Consider the following 27,019-nt stretch of genomic DNA (forward strand, 5'->3'; position numbering starts at 1 on the left):
ATATATATATATATATATATATATATATATATATATATATATTTTTATAACGGTTAAAACTGCACCGCGGTTGTATCGCTTCTCCCGCACCGCTCAATCTGCTGTTACCATTCGGAGCAATAAGCTTACAAAAAGATGTTTCTTTCACTTTCCTCATCACCGTTCACTATTGACTTTCTTCGGTTGGATTTTCATTACATTTATTATAAGTATTAGTGGTCACATTTTGTTCATGTATATTATTTTTGATGACGTAGATCACACTCTTTTTATACATGACTATCCCTTTAATTAATATATTTTATTTCATCATGCATCAAAAGCTAATACTTTGGTTTATACGAAGTTATAGCTTTTTAGGATTTTATATAAATTACAAGGAAAATATCACCAGTTCGGGCAGAGCGGTAAAAAGACGTTATATTTGATGAACAAAACTTATATTCACTCCTAGGATAAACCTTTAAATTCACTTCACTTGCTAAGAATCAATTAAAGTGTCACGTAAATTATTAAATTAAAAATATTATTTAAAAAATAATAATAATAATTAAAAGAGAATAACGTCAATTTTAACGATGTTAACGCCGACAGTTAAAATCTAAACCCTAAATCTTAAATTCTAAACCCTAGATCCTAAATAATTAACTCAAATCATAGTCAAACCATATACCCTAAATCCAAACCGTATACCCTAAATTCAAATCTTATACCCTAAACCCAAACCGTAAACCCTAAACCCAAACCTAGACAGTATAGGATTTGGGTTTAGAGTCAATGGTTTGAATTTAGGTTTAGGGTCTATGATTTGAGATTAGGGTATAAGATTTGGATTTAAGGTTTACGGTTTGGGATTAGGGTCTACGGCATATGGTTTGGGTTTAGTGTCTAGGATTTGGGTTTAGGGTTTAGATTTTAAGATCTAGAATTTAGGTTCTAGAATTTATGATTTAAATTTAAGGTTTACCCGCCGGCGTTAGCGTCGTTAATATTGGCGTCATTCTTTTTAAATTATTATTTTTAAATATAATATTTTTATTTAATAATCTATGTGACATTTTGATTGATCTTTAGAAAATGATGTGAAATTAAAGGTTCACACTAGGGGTAAACCTAAGTTTTGTTTACTATCCATTTGCATACATAAAAAAATGTCGACTGTATTTATTCTTAACGATTAGTCTGACCCCTATAAATATATTGGATATGTGCAATTTAATAAAAAAATACTGTATTTGCAAAATATTTTATTTGTTCAATACAGTGGCGGATCCAAAAAAATTATTTATCGGTGTCATAAATAAATTAATTATTTAATTTAAAAATGTTTTTTAAATAATTTAAATTAAAATACTATTTAAATAGTGATTATGTATGATATTAGTTTTTATATTTTTTATTTAAAAATAAAAATGTATTATATATAAAATTCTTGTAAATAAGGTAAAAATTGTTACCTTATTAACTAAAAAACTAAATACAATATTTAATTTGAATTTAGAAACCCAAATAAATAAATAAAGACAGTAAGAAATCAAAATTATCCACCCAAAAGACTAATTTCGATCCAGAAAAAAGGTTTTGGGCTTTTGGCCTGTAACAAAACTAATTAAAAACAGATAATACCACTTTCTTAATACGACATTTCATTTCTACCACAATCAACTTTAACTTTAAAATATTAATAGGTAAAAGACTATTATACCCTGACTAATCAAAGGAGATGGAGAACTAGTCGTCGTCTCCGACCTGGCGAACGCCTCCACTTACGAGTCCATCGCCGCCGGATTGAGCTCCATGCTCATCGAGAATTGTCAATTCACCATGATTTTATCCACCTCCATAGCTATTCTCATCAGCTGCATCGTCATGCTCGTCTGGTGAAGATCCGCCGGCTACGGGAGCTCGAAACGCGTCGAGCAGTTTAAGCCTTTGGTGATCAAGCCGCCGACTGATGATGAGGTTGACGATGGGAGGAAGAAAGTTATGATCTTTTTCGGTACAGACTGGAACCCCATAAGGGTTTGCTAAAGTGAGTTTCTTTGAGATTCAAAATTCAAATAAATTGGAGAAGATGATTGAATTCGTTTTTACAGGCTTTAGGAGAAGAAGCTAAAGCAAGATACGAGAAGACGAAAAGCTTGTAGATGGCATGAACATGACCGAAGAAATGTTAAGCCCGACCTCCTTTTCTCGCCAAGTTAACGAACAGATCGCTTTAGCTAAAGCCTTTGTTGTCATCGCTAAAGAAAGCAAAAACCTTCAGTTCGCTTGGGACCTTAGCGCTCAGATCCGCAACTCTCAGCTGCTTCTCTCCACTGCCGCTTCTTCCAGACGTCCCTAGACGGTTCTTGACTCTGAAGTCTGAACCCACTATCCGCGACATGGCTGTCTTGCTTTACCAAGCTCAGCAGCTTCATTACGACAGCGCCACTATGATCATGAGGCTCAATGCTATTACTCAGTCTTTGGAAGGGCAGATGAGTTCTGTTACAGAGAAAAGTGCTAAGTATGCTCAGATTGCTGCTGAGGAAGTGCCCAAGAGTCTTTACTGCCTTGGTGTTCGTCTCACTTTCAGAACTCTAAGTTACAGGGGAAGCTATGCTGTGGCTTCTAAGCTCACCCATAACAGTCTTTACCATTTCTGTGTGTTTTCTGATAACATTGTTGATACTTCGGTTGTGGTTAACTCCACTGCTCTCAACTCCAAGGTAAAGATATGCTTGGTTAATGTATATTACATTTATATCTACCAATTATGTTGATTGGTTTCCAGACTATCAGTTTTCAATCAGCTTAGTTCTCAGTTATAGGTTTCTGATTACCATCATGGTTGTAGATTCTTCTCTTGGCATCTTTAGTACAGTGTGATGAATGAGCAATAAGTTTTATGAATACTTTTTTTTTGGCAGAAAAATTCCGATTTACTGCTGAGTTTATTGAAATGAGGCGAGCAGCATTGGATATATTTGTTAATTGGATAGCATTACACCCTGAGCTTCAGCATAGTGAGGATCTTAGGTCCTTCTTGCAAGCTGATGAAGAGGTATGATATCTCAACTTTTACCTTTCTGGCATAAAAAAAAATTATGGTTGCATTTACTGTCTCCCCCCATGAGGGACTATACGTTGCATTATATAGAAGGTTATTGTCTTTCTGCTTGAGAGTTTTACTTTCTCTTCAGACAATGGAAAGATTCAGGTTTCAGGAAACTGGTATATTCAAGGCGAAGCCTGCTGATCTAATGCAAATGTTTAGGGTAAGCATACTTTTTTCCTTTCCATGTAAAAATAACATACAAGACCCATCAGCGGATTCATGTTGGGATTGGAGCCAATGATGGACTCACTATAACATTATGCTCTGATAGTGTTTAATGGTGGCAACTGTTAAGAGTTCAGAGTTAACACTATAATTAGTTACTTAGCTATACCGTGGGTGGAAATCCATAACGCAAGATCAAGACATCTTACATGTGGAATTTATAACTGATTTCATTCACTCTTTTCCCCATGCTCTTGATTAACTTGGTATTATCTTAATGCCACATCTGCTCAATTGACAGGATGTGTAATCAAAAGTTAGTGATGCTGTTCTCGGAAAGGAAAAACCTGTCGAAGAAACTACTCCTGAATACGAGAAGCTTAAACATTATGTTTTTGAGCTTGAGAACCACTTAGCTGAGGCTCAGAAGCATGCATATCGCCTCGTCAAGAGGCATAGAGGTAAATAACAATGTCTGTACTCTTAGTTTGAAGTATGAAAATTCTCTTATACTTTCTCAAAGGCATGTATGGATCTTTGTATGTGATGTTTTGTTAACCTGATGGCAGAGTTGGGTCAGTCACTGTTGGATTTTGGCAAGGCTGTAAAACTTCTTAGGGCTTGTGAGGGTGAACCTACAGGAAAAGCCTTCTCTGATATTGGAACTAAATCTGAACTGTTATCGATTAAGCTCCAGAAAGTGGTACTAATTTTTGTAAGATATTGCTAAGCATAGATCATCTCTTTCCATCTTTTTCAATTAGTAAAATGATGCATGTTGAAATACCTTACACTACTTGTAGGCTCAACAAGTTTTGATGAGCTTTGAGGAACCGTTGAAGGATTATGTTCGTTATGTGCAATCCATCAAGATGATTTTCTCTAGCTTTTGCCTTTGGGATTAGATCCTGTTTATGCACACTAGACATGTCTGGACATTAAACTCTACCCTCTTGCTTTCGTTTTGTGTATTCAAGGCGACAATAGCATAACGAGGCACTGCATTCAGGCAACATTGTGAATTGGCAGAAACAACAAAGTTAAAGGAAATAAACCTGTATGATATCTGTTCTGAGTCAAATATACTTTGGAACATTCTATAAACCCTTCTCTTTTACTTGCAGTGACAAACTCATGCTCACACGTTCTGACAAAGTAGGAGAAGCTGAGAAGGAATACAGAGAGGTAACAACAACAACTCCAACTTAAAATGATTTCTCTTTGACCATATCTGGTGGTGCTTAGGAAGCAACGATAAGATTTGAGAGGATGGTGAAGAGAATGAAAAGAGATAGTGAGGTTCTCAATGCTCAATTATACCTTTTTATAAGGCCTTGTAAAACAAACTATAAAAGAATGATGTTCTTTAATAAGCAAAAAAATGGTGGAAAGTTGGTTAATTTGGTGATTTATAAACTCTTATAAATAGATTTAAACCTTGTAAATTAATTTATAAACACTTATAAATAAATGTATAAACTCTTATAAATAGCTTATAAGTTCTTGTAAATAGTTTTATAAACCCTTTTAAATAGTTTTATAAACTTCATAAATAGTTATATAAATATTTATGTGTTTTATAAACTTTATAGATGGTTGATACAAGGTTTTATAAGCTCTTATAAAATTTATAAATGGTTCATAAATGGTTTTATAAACCTTTATAAATAGTTATATAAATATTTATATGGTTTTATAAACCTGTATATTTTTTTTATAAACCCTATATAAACTCTTCAAAACCCATTAAAACCTTTTATAAACCCTTACAAATTCTATATAAAATCTTTATAAACACATGTAAGTGATTTTGTAAAACCTTTATAAATTTTATAAACCATTGTAATCATTTTAAACATTTTGTGATGACTTGAAAAAAAAAACTTATGGGAGCTACAAAGCAGTTTCAATATGTTCTTACTGTGAGATCAGAGGTTAGATTTGTACCTGAGCTTCTTCTTTTGGAGATGAAGTGTTTAATTCCTTTTAGGAGTTATGATAGTTAGAGGTGATCTTGCAGTAGAATGTGGATAGATTAGCTAATATACAAGAAGAGATTATAGCTGTTTGCAAAGTTGCTAGTGTACGTGATTTGGCGACTCAGGTTATTTAAATTGCTTGTCAATGGTCTTCCAGCTCGAGCTGAGATCACATATGCTGCAAATGGCGGAAGGTCAAAAATATTTCACCAAAAGTAAACATGATCCTGCTAAACATTTCTTTGTCTAACTATGAAGTTTGAATATTTTTGCAGGGCAAGCTGTGTGATGTTGAACAAAGGCAAGCATATAGTTGAAGTTGTTTCGACGTTGGACACTATCCTTCAATACCAAGCTTATCTATAAGAAACCAGACTCTAAGAAACTACACTACTGATGATGCTGATCACTGGAAAGAGAATTTGTAGTTTGCTTGGTCCGTCCATGAACTGGGTGTGTCCGGTCTAGTATTTTGTGCATACATCCAAAACATCAAGTATTTTGTAACAGAGAAAATATTTGAGAATATTTATAAGAGGTTTATATATACTTTCTAAGAGGTATATATATCATTTATAAGTGTTTACATTATTAATAAAAATTCATAAACCATTTTAAATCATTTATAAGAGTTTATAAATTATTTATAAGGGTTAATTGAATTGTTTATAAGATATTACAAATCATTTGTAATGGTTTATTAATGATTTGTAATGGCTTATAAATGATCTATAATGGTTCATAGATCATTCATAAGATGTTTATATATCACTTTAAGGGTTCATAAATAGTTTATATAGTGTTATAAACCGTTTATATAATTTTATAAATGATTTATAAAACCTTATAAATGATTTATAAAAACTTAGAAATGATTTATAAAAACTTATAAATGATTTATCAACAATTAAAATTGATTTATAAACAATATAATGATGTGGGAATCATGATAACTTTCACTCCAATGGTTTTTAGTAAGAAAATAAATGTTTATAAGAGTAAGCATCAGTTTACTTCAAAGTAGAAATGGTTGATTTAAGTAAAATAGAGTATAGAAGGATTTGGGTAATTTAAATTTAAAAGAAACCGTAAAATGATTTATAAAGACTTATAAATCATTTATCAGGCATGATTCATAAACTAATTTGTAAGGGTTTATAACTTATTTTATAAAGATTGATATATTAGCTATAAAATTTTATAAAGGCTTTTAAATTATTTATAATAGTTCATAAATATTTCTTAATCATTTAAAATATTTTACGACTCAGCTATAGATATTTATACATCATTTTGTAACGATTTAGAAATCAATTATAAAGATTTAAAAAGACTCTTATAAATAATTTATAAGCCTTAAAAAAGTTATAATGATCTAGTAGGGTCCTATAAATCATATACAGGTGCTCATAGATAATTTTATAAACGTTTATAACTAATATTATAAGAGTTGATAAATGGTTATAGAGTTTATAAGTTATTTTTATAAGGGTTTATTAATATTTTTAAATACTTCTAAATCATTTATAAGAGAGTTCATAAATATTTATAAATCATGTATAAGAGTTTAGAATTCAGTTATAATAATTTATAAATCATTTTATAAAGGTTTATAAATTAGTTATAAAAATTTAGAAAGTAAGGGTTCTTCTGGCTTTCCTTCGACTCTATATAAATATTAAGACATAAGGGTTCTTAAGTAAGTGATGTTACAAAGTATGTACCCAAAGCAATCAAAAGAGGTTTGGTGTTAAGCCAATTTACACTATATTATATACCCTGAAAATGAAACACGCTCTCCTGGTTTAGCTCCAGTAGGTGGTAGCAATGGTTCCACCACTGAGTGGTCTTCATTTGAAGCACAAAGAACCTGTAGCAAAGAAACCATTAACAAAAAAGAAGGGCAAATTTGAAAAGCTTACAATATTTTGATCGTTGATTAACTGGATTGATGCAGATAGAAGAAAGTCTTACCATCCTCCTGACATAACATCTCGTAGCTATTCAGGTTTGACATTTGTGATGAGCGCAACAAGCCGGTTCTTCGTCATCATAACAAATCAACCAAGGAACAACAGATAAGTAAGCTTTTAAGTTTCAAGAACCTGACCATTACATCGATTGATAAACCAAAACTATACGCATACAACCAAAGATTCTTTTATTTATTAGTAAATTAAGACATCACTATACCATACTATACTCACACAGCACCTACCAAAACATACAAGTAAAGCGACGTATCCATAAGCAACAATTGAAGTGATGAGGCGTTCCTCTCCTTTCAGTCGAGTAAGAAATACCTCACCCATTTACCACTGCCTTCTTCCCTGGAGGGAGATCACCTAGACCGGGCTCTTCACCATAGAACTTTGACTCGAAAAAGATCTTTATTTGTTTATAAACTCTCCTTGTGGATGGTTGGACGAATTATCCGAAGAGGGTCGCAGTGGAAGTGCAGTGATGTATGCAGCTGAGGCATCCTAACAGATTTATACAAAGAAGAGTATACACAAACATATACATACCAATACATGACCATTCTTTTGTTGGCTTTTGTATTGAATCTGAACGAGAACATGTATACAATTAAACACAGATAAATAAAAGCATCACCAATCTTAAGAGAATGAGTAATAGAGTACCTCTCTTGGTCCATAAACAGCTGCAATTACTTTTGAATTACCCATCTAGAAAACATCAGAATTAGACAAGAACAACAACAGAAGTTTGAGTTTTTAATTCATGCAAGTGCCAAATTAGAACTGAGATAAAAGATAGGAATAAGATCCGTGTTTACCAAAATTGTTTGTGAGATTGGGGCTGATCTCAATCAAAGCTTCTAGTAACAAAATGAATACTCTTCTAGTCTTCTTCCATCGATGGCTATGGCGGAAGGGTAACAGTGGTAACAGCCTTCAATCGCTTCAAGAACCAAAGTTTCTGGATTCAATGAGGATCACATCGCTCATGGAAGCTTCGGTTTTGATTGATAATCGCTTCTTCGTGCTGTTAAGTTTAACTAGGTATTGAATCTCGTAAAGGAGTCGATATTTTAGAGATTTTGAATTGGGATTCTCTGGAATCTCTTTCGTCGCCGCTGCGTGAGAGAAAGAGACGGCGGATCCCGACGGTGACTCCGAGAGAAGATAGGTCTCAAAAAGAGAGAAGAATCGATGATCGAGGAGAAGATAAAGTAAGAGTAGTATCTCTTTTGCTCATTAACGAAAGTGGTATTTGTGAAAATATCCCTAGATTGATGGTAAAATTGAATTGTGGTATCAAACAAAGTGTATAAGTAAAATTTCCCCATAACCTTAATGAATTAAGTTAATTATTATAATAATATTTTTATTTAACTTTTTCTTTGTTAATATTTGTTTCCAAATCACCTTATTCTGATAATGATAATGTAATATCTTTCTTATAAACATATAGCTTTCTATTAATTTAATTAAAAAATTTTAAATTTATACAAATCAAAAGGAAATTTAATAGAGAATGCAATATCTACATTAAATATAAATATAAATATATATCAATTTTTATATTTAAAGTATGTAATTTAATAATAAACAACACGAGACCGAATAGAATTCATATAGCATGCTTATGTTCCAAATGTAATACGTGATACCATAACACTTGATTTCTTTGATCATTAATAAAATCTAATTTCGTGGAAAAATAAAATAAAAGAAAAATGTATTTATCTCTACTATATAAAATGAACTAAATTAGAGGATTTCTAGGCATGCCACATCAGCACAAATATTTAGAGCCAATCAAGGTTACACATCAGCACACTAAACGTGAGTTTCATGAAAAATATTTTGAAGCCCAATTTAGACTCCCGGCCCAAATTCTCTTTCTTCTCCGCCTTGCCAAAGGAAACTCTAACGGCGACAGTTCTTGCGTTCTCTGGTGAAACGCCTTTTCCCACGACAATGAATCATCAACCTTGCTTCATTAATTTCTTCATTAATTTCTCAATACCAAACAAATGTTCTCTACACCTTCCCCGAGCTTCCCACTATAAAATCAACTCTGCATATAAGAAAAAGCAGAAGATATCGCATCCATGGTTTTCAACAATGTTGCTACAGGTTGGGAGAGACCATAATTATCTTCAAGCTCATACATTTTTGGCAAGTTTAATTGCAACACGCAATGAGGAGTCTCTGATTGGTGTAGAGATGCTGCTCATCTACAAACAGGTGGGATTCTATTTACTATTCATATATTCTCTCTTTTCAAGAATCAGAACCCCAGACTAATTGCATTAACACATTAACACATGGCTCATCGCCTGATTGTGTTGTTTAGAAGCCACATATGAAAATCTGTATCAGAAGTCCTCTACCAAAGTGATTGTTAGTGAGAAATTCAAAGTTTTATGTGGCATCATGTTATTTCATCTGCTAACATCAAAACCAATAAATCTAAGCAATGAAAAACGATGAGCAGAACGGGTCGGTGTCTTTTGTTTTGATTTTTGTATCAGATATTAAAGATCGTAACTTTTGAGCTCACCTTACTTCAACTTTGCATTTACATTGATGTTGGTTAAAAAAAAAACTTAATTCACAGTTCTGAGTCGTTCTTTCTTTAATTATATGAAGAGAATTTTAATCTACTTTTCACTTTATTTGGGTTTAGATTGTGGATGGAATCACTTTGTTGTAAAGTATATGGTACAAGTTGAATCGATGTGGGTTGTAGAGCTACAATATTCTTAGTGTTATGTCATGATTAAATCTTCTGTCTTTCTCTGATTGTTATCGGTAAAAGTTATACAATCTTTTGGCTTTAAAGATTCTGATTCATGTGTAAGAAAGTTTCTTAGTACATTAAAAACGTTTACACTTTTCTTATCATGAAAAAACATAAACTTTATTACTTGGATTGTTTTTTGTTTGTTTCTATGATAATTTTACTTGCTTCGTGAGCTCAAGGTGGTTATACAATTACAGGTATTTGATCTTACAGAAGTGAAACCCATTGTACGGTACAGTTTGGCGTTTTTGCAGTGAAACGAGATGAATGTGCAAGAGAATGCAGAGAAAGGATGCAGTTTATGGTGAGTAATATATATACATATTTAACCTTTAGCGTATGGGAATTAGATTTTTCAAGTTAGTGGCAATGATGATGATAGATGGCAGGTGGTGATGATCCAGTTGGTTGGGTTCCTGGTTGTCTCGATACAACTTGGCTTTAAAAATTCTTCAATCCAAATTGTATCAAGAAACATCAAGATTCTACCAGAGACGAGACAGGTTTTGATTTGTCTACACTTGATTAGAAAACTTCTTGCACAATAATTTGTAACTTTTGTTTCTCTGATTGAAGTGGTTTTTAATATCTCTATTTGTTTAAAGTGCAGTAAGATTTTTTCGTTGGTAGCTTCGTTCTTTGCTGCAGTGTATGTAACAAAAGCGAAAGCATATTTTCCCCAAAAAAAATTAGAATTCAGCTCAAAGTTGTAATGTCTGCATCAGCAGAGGTGCTTCAAATGTATCTCGCATTGAGACAACAGGTCTGTGAGACATTCTGACCTCAGGTGATGGTGATAATAGGTGGCAGGTGGTTTTAGTGGCAATGATGATGATGAGGATAGGTGGCAGGTTGTGATGGTCAAGTTGGTTTGGTTCGTGGTTGTCTCGACGAGATACACAAAGGGTGGCATGATGCTTTTGACATACACAACTTTGCTATGTAACTCTAAAATTCTTCAATCCAAATTATGATAAAAATATATGTTTCATACATGGATAATAACTTGATCGTAAAATAAGAAAACATGATGTTCGAAAAAAAAAGCAAACATAAAAAAATATAGCAGTAACAAAAAACACTAATTTTTATATTGTGTATCTAATTAAGATACTAACTCTATTACATTGAGTCAATTATTTCTTCTTTCGCAATATCTAAATCAAATTTAAGAAAAAAAAAGTATAACAAAAAATCAAAGTAAATGTACAAGAATACAAAAATAAATAATGATTTGTGTAGATTCAAAGTATATACATAACTGTTTGCAGTGTTGGTGTGTATAACTATTTTCTCGATGATATATTCTTTGATTGTTTTGGTCTGGAATATAAACCTAACATATTGTTTTGTTTCATTTAATTATGTAAGTATACATGCTTTATGATGTTATTTTACTATGTGGAAACTGAGAATGAGATATTTAATTACATAGAAACATTCAATACATCGCCACTGAAAAGATTAAATAATTTAGTTACTTCTTTTGGTTTTAGTATTTGAAAAGAAAAAAAAATTTCAGAAAACATTTGCACGCTGTTTGGTTTCTCTTAATTTCCATATTATTAATGATTACGCTACATTTAAGTTATTTGATTAAATTATGTTTGGTTTACTCTAGCTTATTCGAAGTAAATTATTTGTTATGATAGGGTGTGAAACTCAAGTAAAATTCTATTAGAAATGCAATATCTTATTAATTTATAACACTATTTATAAAAATATTTTTAAATAGCATGAGTGACATTTCAATAAAAAAAAATTTATAAAAAAATTCAAAAATGCTAAAATAATTTACAAAACATAATTAGTAAAACACTAAAAATTAGGGAAAACTTCATTATAACTTGAATATATAATATAAACTGAAAACATATATTTGAAAACATAATTTTTGTTACATAAAATATTCTAATTATTATTTATGAAATTATCGAAACTTTTTATATATTACTTTAAAATATAATTATTTATAATTTTATCACATTACATTTGATTTTAGATTGATTTAGCTTGGAGGTGGATGTCTTATTATCGCGAGAAAATAAGTTATTTTAATAATATTAAAATCTGATACTAGAAATAAAAAATATTTGTTATTCTTACTTAAGATTTTCTTAAATTTATAAAATTGCAATGAAAATAAAATAGAAAAATATTAATCAATGCATTTTTCTTAATTTATTTAATAATTTTGTATCTTACAAAAAAATGTGAATGGTCTTTTCAACTCAAACCAACAAAATTTAATAAAATTTACAATATATATATGATCTTAGAATAAAAACAGTTTAAAGTAAATTGTCAAATGTTTTATAAAATTAAAATTTTAGTATAAAATAGTTTTAATGTATACTCATCCGCCCGTAGGGTGGGTCAACCCCTAGTATAAATAAAATGAATAGAAGATAGAAAATAATAACATTAATAAAAAATATATCAAACTTTTACATTTATAACCTATAATAACAACTAAAACTATTATATATGAATTTTGTTAATAACAACAATTTTTGTTTTTAATAACAACTATTTTTATTTCCTTTTTTCTTAGTAAAATTTAAAGGGGGATTTGACAAAAATGACTCAAAACTTTATTTTGAATACAAAAGTGTACCCCAAATTCAATCAAATGCAAAAACAACCCAAAAGTCTAGTGAAATTATAACAGCCCCTTTATGAACAAACAAAAAACATGTGTTCAGTTTTACCATTATAACCCTCCGTTAGAGAAGACTTACAAATAAGTATTCTCTATGATGATTTTTTTGTATGTCTTCTCGTTCAGTAGATCTTAAAAATAATTTTATAATTTTATAAAAAATATTTTGATGGGTAAAAATTTGAAATCATGTAATAATAAACATTTACCAATGATGTAAATTTAGTTCATCTGAAATAGAATTATTTTCAACATAGATGAGTGAATGTACATTGGCTCATGAGTCATTGATTTAGGGTTTTGTAACATATGTTATAGTATTGTATGTATATTTACGGTTAGTTTCTGAAATCTTACCTTCATTTTTCAAATTGACTCATATATTTTTAGTAAATATCATGTAATATTTAAACATTTTCTAAGTTTCTTTTAAGTTTAAGAAAATGTTTTTTGCATAGTTGATTGATTTTAGGGTCTGGAAGACTCACATAAGACTTAAAAAGACGTCTTCCGACACATCCCGCATAAATTTTAGTAGAATTTAGGGTTCCCGCCAAAATTTTGGAAAAAATTAGGTTTGCCGCCTTAATCAAAGTCTTCTGTAAGTCATCTAAGAGTCTTCCAGAGAAAGTCTTCTTATGGATTAGATCTTAAAAATAATTAATAAATTTTATAAAATATATTGTCAAAGGGAAAAAATGAAAATCATGTATTAATAAACATTTCTAAAAGATGTAAATTTAGTTTTATTGAAAGTTAAATTATTTTTAACATAGATGAGTGAATGTAGATTGAGTCATGATATTCTTTGGTTTAGTGTATTGTAACATATGTTGTAATATTGTTAGTATTTTTAGGGTTAAATTTTGAAATCTCATCTTATCTTTTTTTTATAAAAAATTGACCTATATGTGATTAGTGATTGTCTAATAACTTGATTTAAACACTTTCTAAATATCTTAAAAGTTTAAGAATGTGTTTTTTTGATTAGTTATTTGATTATTGGGTCTGGAAGACTCACAGAAGACTTCCCAAGAAGTCTTATGACATGTCCCGCCTACATTTTAGTAGAATTTAGGGTTTCTGCCTAAATTTAGAAAAAATTAGGTTTTCTGCCTAAATCGAAGTCTTCCAGAAGTATTCCTGAAGTCTTCTAGGAAAAGTCTTCTCATGTATTAGATCTTAAAAATAATTAATAAATTTAATAAAAAATATTTTGAAAGAGAAAAAATAGAAATCATGTATTAGTAAACATTTCAAAACGATAGAAATTTAGTTTTAATAAATTTGAATTATTTTTAACATAGATGAGTGAATATAGAATTAGTCATGATAATATTTAGTTTATGGTTTGGTAAGATATGTTATAGTATTGTTGGTATTTTTAGGATTAGATTTTGGAATCTTAACTTTAAAAAACTTGTTTTGACCTCCTTGTGTTTAGTTTTGTGTATATTAAACACTTTATAAGTTAATTAAAAGTTTAATGAATTATTATTTGCTATTTAGTTAGTTATTTGATAAGGTTATAGTTTGGAAGACTTCCAGAAGACTTCACAAGAAGTATTCTAACATATTCGCGCCTAAAATTAGTAGAATTTAGGTTTCCCGCCTAAATTTTAGTAGAATATAGGTTTCCCGCCTAAAGCAAAGTCTTCTAGAAGTCTTCTCATGTATTTGAATTTAGGATCTAGAAGACTTCTTGGGAAGTCTTCTCTTAGAAGACTTTTAAAGAATCTTCTCTATCGAAAATATTTAACCTAATTGGAATTTTTGTTTCCATATATAAAGAAAATTTACACATTCTCTTTCTTCCTCTCAAATAGCTGCAATAAAAATATAATGTTTCCCACTCTAAAACTCTTCATCTCTTTGACCATCAATACACCAAATTTAAATTCATTTCTCAATTTTTTCTTATGCTTTCTCACTAATTTATTTTCTTTTTGCAGGTTTTTCATTGCATAGTTCTCATCTTTCACTCATTAAAATGTAGATTCATAAATGTTGGATATGTATTACTTTGTGTTTTATATATTATATTCAAAAAAACTATAGATTCAACCTATTGTGACTGTTTTTTTATTATTTAAGCATAAAATTATATTTTTGAAGTTTTTATTTGTTTTGAAGTCATTCGAATGCTTTTGAATTTGCAGGTTTTCTAGATCTGAGACTGACTTTGAATGACTTCTCAGAAGACTCTCGGAAGACTTCTAGACAAGTCTTCTAATACATTTTATGTCAGAAGACTTCCCACGAAGTCTTCAGGAAGTCTTCTGCCCAAAATAGTACAAATTTTGGATATGTATTTTTGTGTGTTTATATATTGGATTCTAAAAAGTTATAAATTCAACCTAATGTGACAATTTTTTGTTTATTATTAAGCATAAAAACGTGTTTTTGAAGTTTTGAAGCTATTTGAATGCTTTTGAATATATAAACTTTTCAGATCTAAATCATACTTTGGAAGACTTCTTAGAAGACTCTTGGAAGACTCTCGGAAGACTTCTTGGGAAGTCTTCTAATGCATTTTATGCTAGAAGACGTCCCACGAAGTCTTCAGGAAGTCTTCCAAGTTTGAATATGCAGATTTTTCAGATATGAGTTAGACTTTGGAAGATTTCTCGGAAGACTCTTGGAAGACTCTTAGAAACTATCAGAAGACTCTTGGCAGACTCAGAAACTCTCAAAAGACTCTTGAGAAGTCTTCTTATGTATTTTATGCTCGAAGACTTCCCACGAGGTCTTCGGGAAGTCTTCCAAAGTCTTTTGTCCAAAGTGGTACAAATGAATGATGTCAAGTGGAGTCCAAGCTTATCTATGTTGAGGAATGATATCTAGTTCCATGTGTAATAGTTTTGTTTATGGTTTGTTTTATGATTTGTATGTGCACTATTTAGTTGTGAATTCTTATGTAAACTTAAAAAAATGTTAATCGAATGAATTTGCTAAATATGTTCATATTTTGCCAAAAGTACTTGACATTATTGAAGTTATTGATACAACTTACCACAATTTTTTTTTAACCATTCTACCCACTCATAACAAAACACAACAACATAAAAACTTAGTCAAATTTACTAAAAATAAGAGAGAAGACTTAAAAAAAACTAAGTCAAATTCACAAACGATCAAACTTGAATTTTAAGTGAAGTTACTTAACACTTTTGAAGTTAACACTTATGACGAAGACTTACAGAAGACTTCTCCGTTTAGCTAGAAACATTATTAAACATCAATGTTTGTAACTTCATAATTATCACCAGTTAAGTTATGAATTCGACTCAGTAGTCCCAATATTGACTAATAAACATGAATTAGTAAGAAAATATTAAAAATTCATTTTAATTTTAGATAAATTTAAAGTTTAATAAAGATTTTTGTAGAAGACTTCTTTGGAGGTCATCCATGGAAGAATTTAAAAGAAGTCTATCTGTGTAGACTTCAAAAGAAGTCTTCTGTTTATGTCATTTTTTCAATTGCAAATTTACAAAGGAAGACTTCTTAAAAAGTCTACTCTACAGAAAACATCTTCGGAAGTCTTCCTTTGTAAATATTGGCTTACTTTTGAAACTGATATTTTTTCAAAATTCTCAGAGAAGACTTCTTTCGGATAAACAAGTTACTTTTGAATTTGACCGCAGTTGGTCAGAATTTTGACTTTTTGTAGAAAACTTCTAGGGAAGTCTACCTGGAGAATACTTCAAAAGAAGTCTTCCGGAATTCTTCTCAATGTCGCAAGAAGCCTTTTGGGTTACTATTGCAATTGACTATATTTGACTTTTCGAGAGAAGACCTCTTTAGAAGTATTCCGTAGGATGACTTCTCTAGAAGTCTTCTCTCGCGGGTAAAGGTTTGACCAAAACCCAGAATTCAACTAAAGAAGACTTCTTAGAAGTCTTCTTTAGAAATCTTCTCATTGATATTAAATGTTTTACTATTATTTTTCAATTGCTAAAGTAACCCACGCAGACATCTTCTGGCATTGAGAAGACTTAGGGAAGACTTTCAGAAGACTTCTGTAGAAGTTTTCTCCAGGAAGACTTCTAAGGAAGTCTTCTACAAAAAGTCAAATTTCTGACCAACTTTGGTCAAATTTAAAAGTAACCTATTTATCCGAGAAGACTTCTAAAGAACTACCAAATTTCTGAAAAAAGTCTTCTCTGAGAATTTCGAATTTTTTTTGTTTATAAAGGAAAGTTAGAAGACTTCTAGACTTTAGAAGTCTTCTTCGTCGAACAGATCTGAAAAATAAAATGTGGTTCGCGCTTTCATACCTTGAACTCGTGAGATGACTTATTTGGTTTTCCAATCACCCAGAACTTCACCAGAACAGCTACCTACTCGTTAATCACCAAGAATCGTGAGCTTATGAACCTTACATAATTTGTAAACAAAATCTTCAGTTTTTTGATGAATTTTGAGAGAAAGTGTAAGATATGTGGTTTGTATGGATAGGAAATGAGAAAGGATGAGAAAAAATAGAAACTTTAGGGTATTAACACTCTCAATTTGGTAGTTCATGGTGGTTGAGGTATTGATGTCAATGGCAAAGTTGTACATATTTGGTGAAAATGAGGATGGTAAGGTAAAATCGTTATTTTCGAGAGAAAAAAGTTATCGCATTTTCGTGAATAACTAGAACTTCTAGGGTGAATAGGACAAAACAAAGTTTCAAAAAAAACATAGATTATTTTTGTGTTTGACTTGAAATTTTGAGTCATTTTTGAAAATGCCCAAATTTAAATAAAGTTTTTAACTAAATTTTCCTTTTTGCACTAACTAAGTTTTAGCTTAAATTTTCTTTTTACAATGGAAATTGCCACAAATACCACATTCATAGTACCATTATTCATGTCTACATTAATTATTTATATCCTCACTTTTAATGAAGGGTATAAGACACTTATAACTCTAGGGTTAACTAATCTAGACTTAGGTTTAAAGTTGAATTGTGGGATAAGGTTTTTGGAATATGAAATTTAGAATTCTAATAAATATATAAATAAATACTTCAAATATATAAAAAAAATTTCGAAAAAACAAAATTCAAAAAGAAAATTCATAAAAAAGTTCGAATTTGAAAAATTATAATTGGAAAACATTAAAAAATATTTTTTTATTTGTTTTTAAATAATGATTTATTATTTATATAGAGAACAAGGGTATAAGAGTCTTTTACCACTTAATGATGAAAGTATTTTTGAAAATGTTCATTTAGTGGTGGTAAAGATGAAAAGTGGTGCCATGAAAGTGGTAAAAATAAAATTTCCCCTTTTTACAATAGCACATAAGAAATACAATTAAATATTTAAAAAATATAAAAAATAGATTATATATAAACGATTTTTTTTTAATTTGTCAAAAAACATAAACAAATAAACAAATATCTATGATTTTTAAAATATAGACATATATTTTATTGAAATACATATTTAAAATCATACATAAATATATTTATCAACCTAAGGAAAAATTAAACAAAGTATAATTAACAATATTATTCTTATTTTTGTCTAATTATGACCAAAAATTATGATTCATTTCAAAATATGATATAACCCAATACACCAAAATATAAATAGCGAAACCAATCAAAATATGAACAATTAAATCAACCAATTATTATGAGTTATCTATTATATATAAAGTTATATATGTTCAATAGTTTTCAAAATATTACAAATTATGTTTATTGATTGATATCTGATTTAATATTTATTTTTTTCAAATTTTCAAAACAACATATATCAAACTATACAAAAATTTTGTAAACTATATTTACAAATATAAGAGCAAGAGGATAAACTGAAACTATCTACTAATAAACCAATTTTAACTTGAATAAAAAAAATCATCATCAATTTAAAATAATAGATGCAAACAACATACAGTAACAAATAGTTAAATTAATACAAATATTATATTTCAAATTACATATCTGATTATGATGAAAACATAAAGATACTTAATCGAATTTTCATCATACATACAAACTAGGTGTTTCGCCCGCGAATGCGGGCATGAAAATTTTGTAATTACTTATTAATACATTATTTACTAACTAAAAGACTATAATAATACATTATTATATATATATTTTCTTTTTTTAACCAATTATTATTTATATTTTCATTTGGACATTTTTATGTATATTTTTATAAAAAAATTCTTCGTATACTATATTTATTATTAATAGGTCAATCTTAAAAATCATTCAATATTCACTTTTCAATTATATAAAATTAAGAATTTTACTTCATTAATATTTAGTTATATGTGTTTTCTGTTTTTTTAAAACAATTAATAAATATATTTTCCAGATAACAACATAGTATATATAAAAATTATCTTTTTTTTTATTTTAAAATATATATTTGGATTTTGGATAATAATTAGTATTATTAGTTTTAATCAATTGTCTAATCAAAATAATTTAAACTCTTTTTTATTTTGTAGGTAATTTATATATTTTATTCATTAAGGGTATAAAAAATATTAACAACTCTAACTTTTAACATGAGAGCTTGGATTCGAAAATCACTTCGCAAATAATAATATAGATTAACCTATTAACATACAAAAAAAAATATTTTTAAATATTATAATTTATTAATTTTGTAAATTTTATTCTCGTGCATGGCGCACGGGAGAATCACCTAATATAAAATTAAACAAAATGATAGAAGATACAAAAATTATTATCAAATATTCGTTATTCAAAATTATTAATAGTCATATATGTTTTGATCTTTTCTTTTTTTTTTTGAACACAAGTCATATATATTTTTATCACATTGGATAAATTTGTAGCTTCTATTTAAAAAAAGAAAGAAGAATATTTTTGTACATTAATAATTAATTTTATGGTCAAATTAGTGTAAACTATAGTATATATTTAGATGAATCAAACTTCTTCCTCTAAGAAATCTAAGAATTAATATACAGATGACACATGTCATTGTCCAAACGTTGTAACCTTGTAAGGTGGACTTTATGAGAAGGGATTATATTCCCATGTAATAACTTTATTTCAATGGGTTCACAAAAATGAATTATTTTGTTTTTTTGGTATTTGGGTTAAAGGATTTTTTTGGGGGTCTTAGGCTGGGAAAATAACCACAATGACTCTTGAGTTGTGTTTTCAAACACGGGAGCGTTCTTAATATTAACTTGGTATTCACGCAAAAAAAAAAAGAGATTTAGTTGCTTTACGCTACAAAATTTGTCTTCAAATAATGTACTATGCATAGTGGTTTATAGTTGCATTTAAGGTTGGAAGCTTTCATGTGTGCAATATTGTTTTGTGGTGGTTTGAAAAGAGTTCACGAAGCCAGACCTAAAAGCCTATCCAGACCAAACGCCAAGACATACTAAATCATGTCATGCTAATATGCACTATCAGCATCACATTTTGAAACTTGGAACACTTGAAAATATATTGAGTTCTTTCACTCATAAATTAAAAGAACTGATGTGCATAAGAAGATGAAAAATGACAGTTAATTTCGAAATAGCAAAAGAGACGAGACGCGAGAATTTGTATCAAATCTAGAAATCGTCATCATCTTCCTCAGCCATTTATTAAGTGAGCTCCACTTCTTGCTGTTTCATCTCTCTCTACTCTTCTCCTCACTCTCTATCTCCCTGTGCGTATTTGGTGGGAACGTCAACGCTCTCACCGCTTCGTTGTGCATGTTTAAACAGAATGCAATTCTTGAGTTAAAGGCATTCTGTAGTTCGTTAGTGGAGTAGATGTCTCATATTTTCTTTGAGACCATACAACCCTTCAGGTGGTTGACGGTCGCGTTGATTGCTCCGTCTCTTATGGATTTAGCCACTATGCTTTATGCATCTGCCATCGGGTGTGCAGAGTTTAGCCTTAGCTTCTGGGTGACATCTGTTAGAGAGATTCTTGAGTAAGAGATGCTAATGTTGCGTAAGATGCTAGTGTTGCGTAGTCCTGTTTTGTTTGTGTCGGAGCCTGACTATGAGGTTGTGAGTCATGTTTACAGAAAATGTCTCAAACCTCTCTTGGACGTTACTGAGCTCTAAGTCACCTATCCTCACTGCCTGACAAAATTCAAACATATTTTTAGTATGAAATCCTTATTTCAGAATCAACATGATGATGCATAAATCTAGTTAAATGTCAAGGAAGGCTAGGACGAACAAAGGAGGTCTACAGCAGCGAGAAGAGTAACTTAACTTTAATCTAGAAAGTATCACAGACGCAAGAATTCCTAAGATTGACACTTACATTGGTAAGTTCCAAATATGGCGTAAGAGCTTTCTCATTCCTTTTTGAGTGAAGATGGATCGCTATGGGATTTCACCCAAGAGGAGTCGAACTAAAATAGCCCACTTGACGCATTGGACTCTGAAGCCTAGAGTAGCGACAAGTGCTTTTCTAGCCGCCTGGAGGAGGCTCTCTTTTGCATCAGTTTACTCTAGTTGGATCGTCTAGATTTTACCGAGTTGGACAAATATCAACAACTGTAAGAACATATTCTGTGAGATGTGTATATATATACACACTATATTACGTTTGTAGATATGGAGGTCTAAGAAGGCACAAGTAAGGCAGGGAAAAGAAACAAAATGTAAATATAAGAACATAATGGGAGAGCAAAGCCTAGCAGGAGATACATATAAACTCAGTATTTTTTTAAAAAAAATTGACTGTTAAAAGGTTAGCAATGGTGATAGATCAGAGCGGATGAGCTATCTGTTGCAAAAAGCAAGAATTGTGCTCATATATCTTAACAATAAAGGTGGGAGCCGGAGAGAGGTTGGTAGTCTTTTATTATGGGATATTGTGTATTGCTAGCCAAATAAAATGTGTTCTGGTACGCCTAATTGTAGAAATCAGAGAAACGATATAAACTATAATCTAGAAAGCTACAATAACCAAGTTCTATGAAAGAATAATAAAAGATAAACCTGTTGGTTAAAATGTGCCTCAAATCTTGGTGCTTTTGATCTCAACCTCTCTGCTTTGTCATAAAGGTTGTAGGGCAGGTAGTTGCGAAGGAAGAGATTCAAAAGTGTTTCCTGCATTCACAAAATGACACATTGAATAACCAAAAACAAAAGCTGACTCAGGAGTTTCTAGTGTTTATAAAATTTGTCAAAAAAACAAACCTGACCCAACACATCATGACGCAGTATGGTGCAAGAACAGAAGAGTACTGCAAGTAGAAGTAGAATCGATCAGTTAGTTACATGTTGAGTCAATATAATAAACTCAAAACAAATCGTCAGTGAATCACTCACTCACGGATCTCAGCAAGATCACCAGTCATCTCATAACTCAAAATAGTAAAAATGCAATCTTGAAACATCACAGATTCAAATATGGTCTACATACATAACACGAGTGTAACTATCAACTTCAATCATTCCAAACATCAGAAAGAAGTGTAAAAGCAAGACACAGTCACAAGTACCCTAGGAACTAAAGAAGAGAGACGAGTATAACCTCAGACCCAGGAACCAAAGCGAAGTCAAGGAAATAAGACATGACAGAACCAGTGAGCTTCTTTGTCATAAAAAGACAGAGCCGGTGAGCTTATGTCTTAGCCCGACGGTGAGACGCAGAGCAGGAGGAATACATCGGTCGTCGGAGTTTCTAATTATCAAGTATATTCTTCTCAATTTGGTTGAAGTTGTGTTGTTCATAGCTGGGAGATCGGAGATTTATAGTCAGACCTTCTGTCGGTTACGATGGGAGATGCTGAGACCGATTGAATATTCAGAGTGTGAAAACTGGAAACGTAATGCAAAACTGGAAACGTAACATTGAGATTATCGATGGTATCCGGCAATTTTTTTTTTCTAAGAAGTTAAGAAGGTGATGTTAACCCTACTTGCACTTTAACTGGCCAGGGATGAAAATACAAACAAATTGCCCAGACCAGAAAAAATATAAATGAATGGCCCAGCCCAAGAAAAGTCACAGAATCTGTCGATTTTTTTTTAAAAAAGGAGTGCCACGTGTCCAAAAATGTCTCATCCTCTTTGGTGACGTGGAAGGCTGTCGGCAGAGCACAAGCCTACTTTATATAAGATAAGATATCTGTTGATAATTAATTAGTAGTGTCTTTTGTTTGCCTTTTGCTGTTTGCAGCCAAAATCCAATCTTAATTAAGAAGTTGATGGCCCCTCACAATATGTCACACCACCTCGTTTAAATGTATTAGTTTCAACATTAAAGAAATACAATAAGTCCGAAGGTGACAAATAAAAGCTATTGTCTATTTAATTTAAATAACTAGGCTAAATAATTTGGAAACAACATCATGTTCATGTATGTTGTATCATCTTAATTGTAAACCACTTAACGTTGTCTTGGCAAAGAAGTTCCACTGCACCGTAACTCTTTTGCCAGTTCATTGATTTATCCTTGAAGTCTAGTTAGCACACAGTTTAATATTCTTTTTTTTTTGAAAAGGACACAGTTTAATATTCCAACTGATTAATTTACACTCGTGATATAAAATTTATAAACTTATACACGGAAACAAGCTTTGGTTCATCCGTTTTATTAATATTAGTATTATCATTTAGAGGAAAACAAACATAATTCCTTTTCAAACAAAAAACATACATAATTTATTGGATAACCACCTCGTTATTGTAATGTTCACGTCTGATTAGTACTCGACAGCTGTTCCACGGTAATGTCAATAGAATTTTCTAAAATATTTATTACTTATTTTATGTTGTAAAAACATGTTAATTCACCAGCCGTTATTATTCATCAAAAAAAAAGAAGATAGTATTCATCATGGTTGTATTTGAATCTAATGAAAACTATAATTGTGTAAGCCTCAGTCAAAAAAAAAAAAAAAAAACTATAGTTGTGTTTGTTCTGTAATCAAATCTCCGTTACGTTTCTTTCATTTTTCCTCACTAGTATCTGACAACAAAGTCTTCAAGTCTCCTAAATGTAAAAATTTAGGAAATAGAATGGGCCCTTGGCTGATCCTTGTACTGTTCCTTACGATCAAGTATAGATATTGTTGTCTGAACATGCAGAAATAATACTAATAGACAGAAAGTACAAAACGCAGAGATAGGAAAAAGAAAAGAATCTACAAAAGAGGATATGATGGCTTCAGTTATACCTTGGACGATTACGCGGAAAAGGAGATTCTCTAGATCCAACGCGGATCTACATATCGTCATGTAACTCATGTCTCTACACAATTATTTTCAACATGGTCATATCTCTCGAGTCTCCTTGTATATATATGTTACTCAATTAGTCAATGTAACAAAATATTTTCGACATTAGCAGTCAAAAAAGCAGAAACATTATGATTATAGATAAGAAAATTCTATTTTATATTATAAGGTTTTAAAACAAATTATGTTTTCGTTAATGTTGAATTATTTGTTTGAAATTATTGATTAATATAGTTGCAGCATAAATGATTATTTACTTTCATTGCTACAGTATATAATACTAAAAACACTACTTACAATTATATGATTAGTAAAACATAACAATAAGAATAAGATAAACAAGTTGACAAAAAAAAGAATAAGATAAACAATACAAATAAAATAATTTATTTTTGTCATCGTCTTAGATAAATATAGCTCTTTTTGAAACACAGATAACAATACTAAAACATCACTTATTATTAAATTATTTAAACTTTAAATATATTATTTCACATTTTATATTTATTTACATATTTATTTATAAAAAGTGTTGAATAAAAAATACTCCCAATAACATATATGTCGAATGTCGTCTTCCCAGTTTCTTGTACCAGCGGCAGACTGGTACTTAGTTCCCAAGTTGCCGGTTCCTCATCTACCAAATATATTATATATAAATACTACATTAATCAAATAATGCATGAAAATTTCATAATATAGTTTTATTGTTACTTTTAATTTATTTCTTAAGAGGTTTATATGCATCCACATATACTCCAGAATAAAATGCACGAAATTTAACGTAAACTTCGCTTGGGTTTTATTATTTAATTTGGAACTTAAATCAGAAGTAGAAGGTGTTAGCGTAAATTTCCTCTTTACAGCAATGGGTGGCTGACACGACGTGGAGAAACTTAGAGCAGAAGTAAACAGTACTCACTTGAAGGCATCTCCTCTTTTCTATATAAACCAACCACATTTCTGCATGGCTTCACCATTACAAAAGCGACAAAGAAACACAAAACATACATACACACATAGATCTACATTGAAGATGAGTTCTAAAGGAGAAGGCTCTAGTTCTACGTCGGAGCGTAAGGTGAAGAAAGAAACAGCGAGTGTGATTCCCGTTAAGAGGAAGCTGGTAAAGACTATGGCCGTCAAAGCCATTATCTCTGCCTTTTCTCCCTCCGCTATTAGCCGACCTACCGGCGACGGCAACGGAGGGCGCGTGTACCCCACTCGTCCTTGACCTGTCCTTTTCTTGGGGTTGAAGATAATTTTGCATCCTCCAGGATCTTTTGTGGGTTTGATATATAATATGCTGTTGTTCTCGTCGTGTAAGCTTTTGTTAGTTCTGCTTCTCTTGGTATTTTTGGTTTAAACTAATGTTTCCATTCTTCAGTATCCTGTAGCTGTAGGGGTGACAACCGAAGATATATGATGTCCTCTTTTGTGAAGAAATCAAGTTGTAATAATTTTGAGTTGTTTTTGTGGTATTAGTCTTTTTTTTTCTGTCAATTGTGGTATTAGTCTTAGGCCATAATTACCGCTAAACTGTTTTTTGGGTTTCTTAAAATTTTTTTTTTTTTTTTTTATTTTCTCTGATTAAAAAAAAATCAATCACGAACCGCCACGTATTACTAGAATCCGCAAACAGTAGATAGAAGATCCTTTTTTGGCGACTTTTGTGACCGATTTTAACTGTTTTGTGAGACTTTCAGCATGACTTTTTTTAACAAATCCACTTAATCCACTTAAGGATCTCCGATATGATATTTATGCTCTTCTAACTCTCGTTTTCATTAGATAACGTATAACTATAATCATATTGATTGTTGATGATTTATAATTTCAACATGGCACGCGTGCTGTCTGGATAATCGGGATTCGTAAAAGTCTAGGGAACAATAATTTCATTTCGTTTTAACATGAATTAAACATTTTTTTTTAAAGTACCTTTTCATTTATTCATTTTCCCTAAATAGAGGCATAATTACAACATCAGACAAATCGAAGTTCAGAAATGCAAAGTACTTAGAAACTTCTGTGAGCACAAATTGGATCACATTTAAAAAATATCAAACCACACAGACAAAAGAGTGCGGTGAGAGTGGCTGTTGTTGGCCGTAGTCATCGATAGAGTGGATGTCCTTTTTATAACGGTCCGATCCCCCGGCGTCCGGCCGGGGTTATCGAAAGGGCGTTATGGACACGTGTCTACTCATTTAGACAACCCTACGTGTCCCGTTACTGGTCCCGAGAGCCGACGGACGCATAACCTTCTTTGAAATACCGTCACACCCACATCCATATACTTCTACTTACAGTCCTGCGCACAGGGAAATGGAAATAGAAGAGTGAGCAACAAGTTACTCAGTGAAGTGGCTCTAGACCAGCCTGCCCGCATGACACTCTATACTACTCTATGCGGGAACTAGGACTGACTAGCCATTACAATCAGGTAATGTATTTTTATCATTTCATACTGTCATCACTAATTGTCCACATTCAATTCCATACATTTCTATCAACCTAGTGACCAATCATTACAATGAACTCACTCATTGCCACACACGTTAAACCCTAGACTTAACCGACTCATCATACCATACCGACTCGATCCTATGACACCTTTAACTCCCCGTTACCCGACCATGATGCAGCTCCCACTAGGCTTCTACCCCATATTAATGTGGATTCGCCACATCTACTATGGGTGCTTCCATATTCTTGTGGATTCGCCGCATCTCCTATGGATACCTAGTGTGAACTACTGCCACACATACTTTCCTTAGACTCTATATGCTTTCCCCACTCATGCTTAACCGTAACCTTATTCTTTCATACTTTCACTTATCCTTTCACATCCTTATCATTTTCACTCATCCCTTCCCATTCTCATTTGCTTTCCTTTTCATTTAGACTTGTACTTGGACTCATTCACTAGACGCCACCCGTTATCGGTGCCACACACAATACACATTGCACTCAAGTTCTACCTCAATAACATTAACAATCATTACTCATCTATCAGCTTAGCATTCATTTCTCTCTAGCATCCTAGCTTTAATCACAAACCACTCATGGGACTACACATCCAAACATACAAGCATAAATTACCAATCAATCATCGCTACCACAACTCCATTTCAGTTTACT

At 31.2% G+C, this 27,019-nt stretch overlaps 1 long non-coding RNA gene and 2 pseudogenes across 1 annotated transcript; 1 reads left to right on the top strand and 2 right to left on the bottom strand.

The window, feature by feature from the left end:
• The first annotated feature begins 2,384 nt into the window (after positions 1–2,384).
• LOC106302840 lies at positions 2,385–4,665 on the top strand (annotated as a pseudogene).
• A 2,218-nt stretch (positions 4,666–6,883) lies between these two features.
• Positions 6,884–8,451, bottom strand: LOC106301894. The gene is made up of 4 exons (XR_001262303.1): positions 8,045–8,451; positions 7,463–7,934; positions 7,219–7,286; positions 6,884–7,114 (listed from the first exon to the last, which is right to left on the bottom strand). It is a non-coding gene; the product is annotated as an uncharacterized LOC106301894 (long non-coding RNA).
• Positions 8,452–20,124: 11,673 nt separating this feature from the next.
• The window catches only part of LOC106302841, a 9,613-nt pseudogene continuing 2,718 nt past the window's right edge, over positions 20,125–27,019 (bottom strand).

This window comes from Brassica oleracea, chromosome C7, assembly GCF_000695525.1.
Source record: "Brassica oleracea var. oleracea cultivar TO1000 chromosome C7, BOL, whole genome shotgun sequence".
NCBI lineage: Eukaryota > Viridiplantae > Streptophyta > Magnoliopsida > Brassicales > Brassicaceae > Brassica > Brassica oleracea.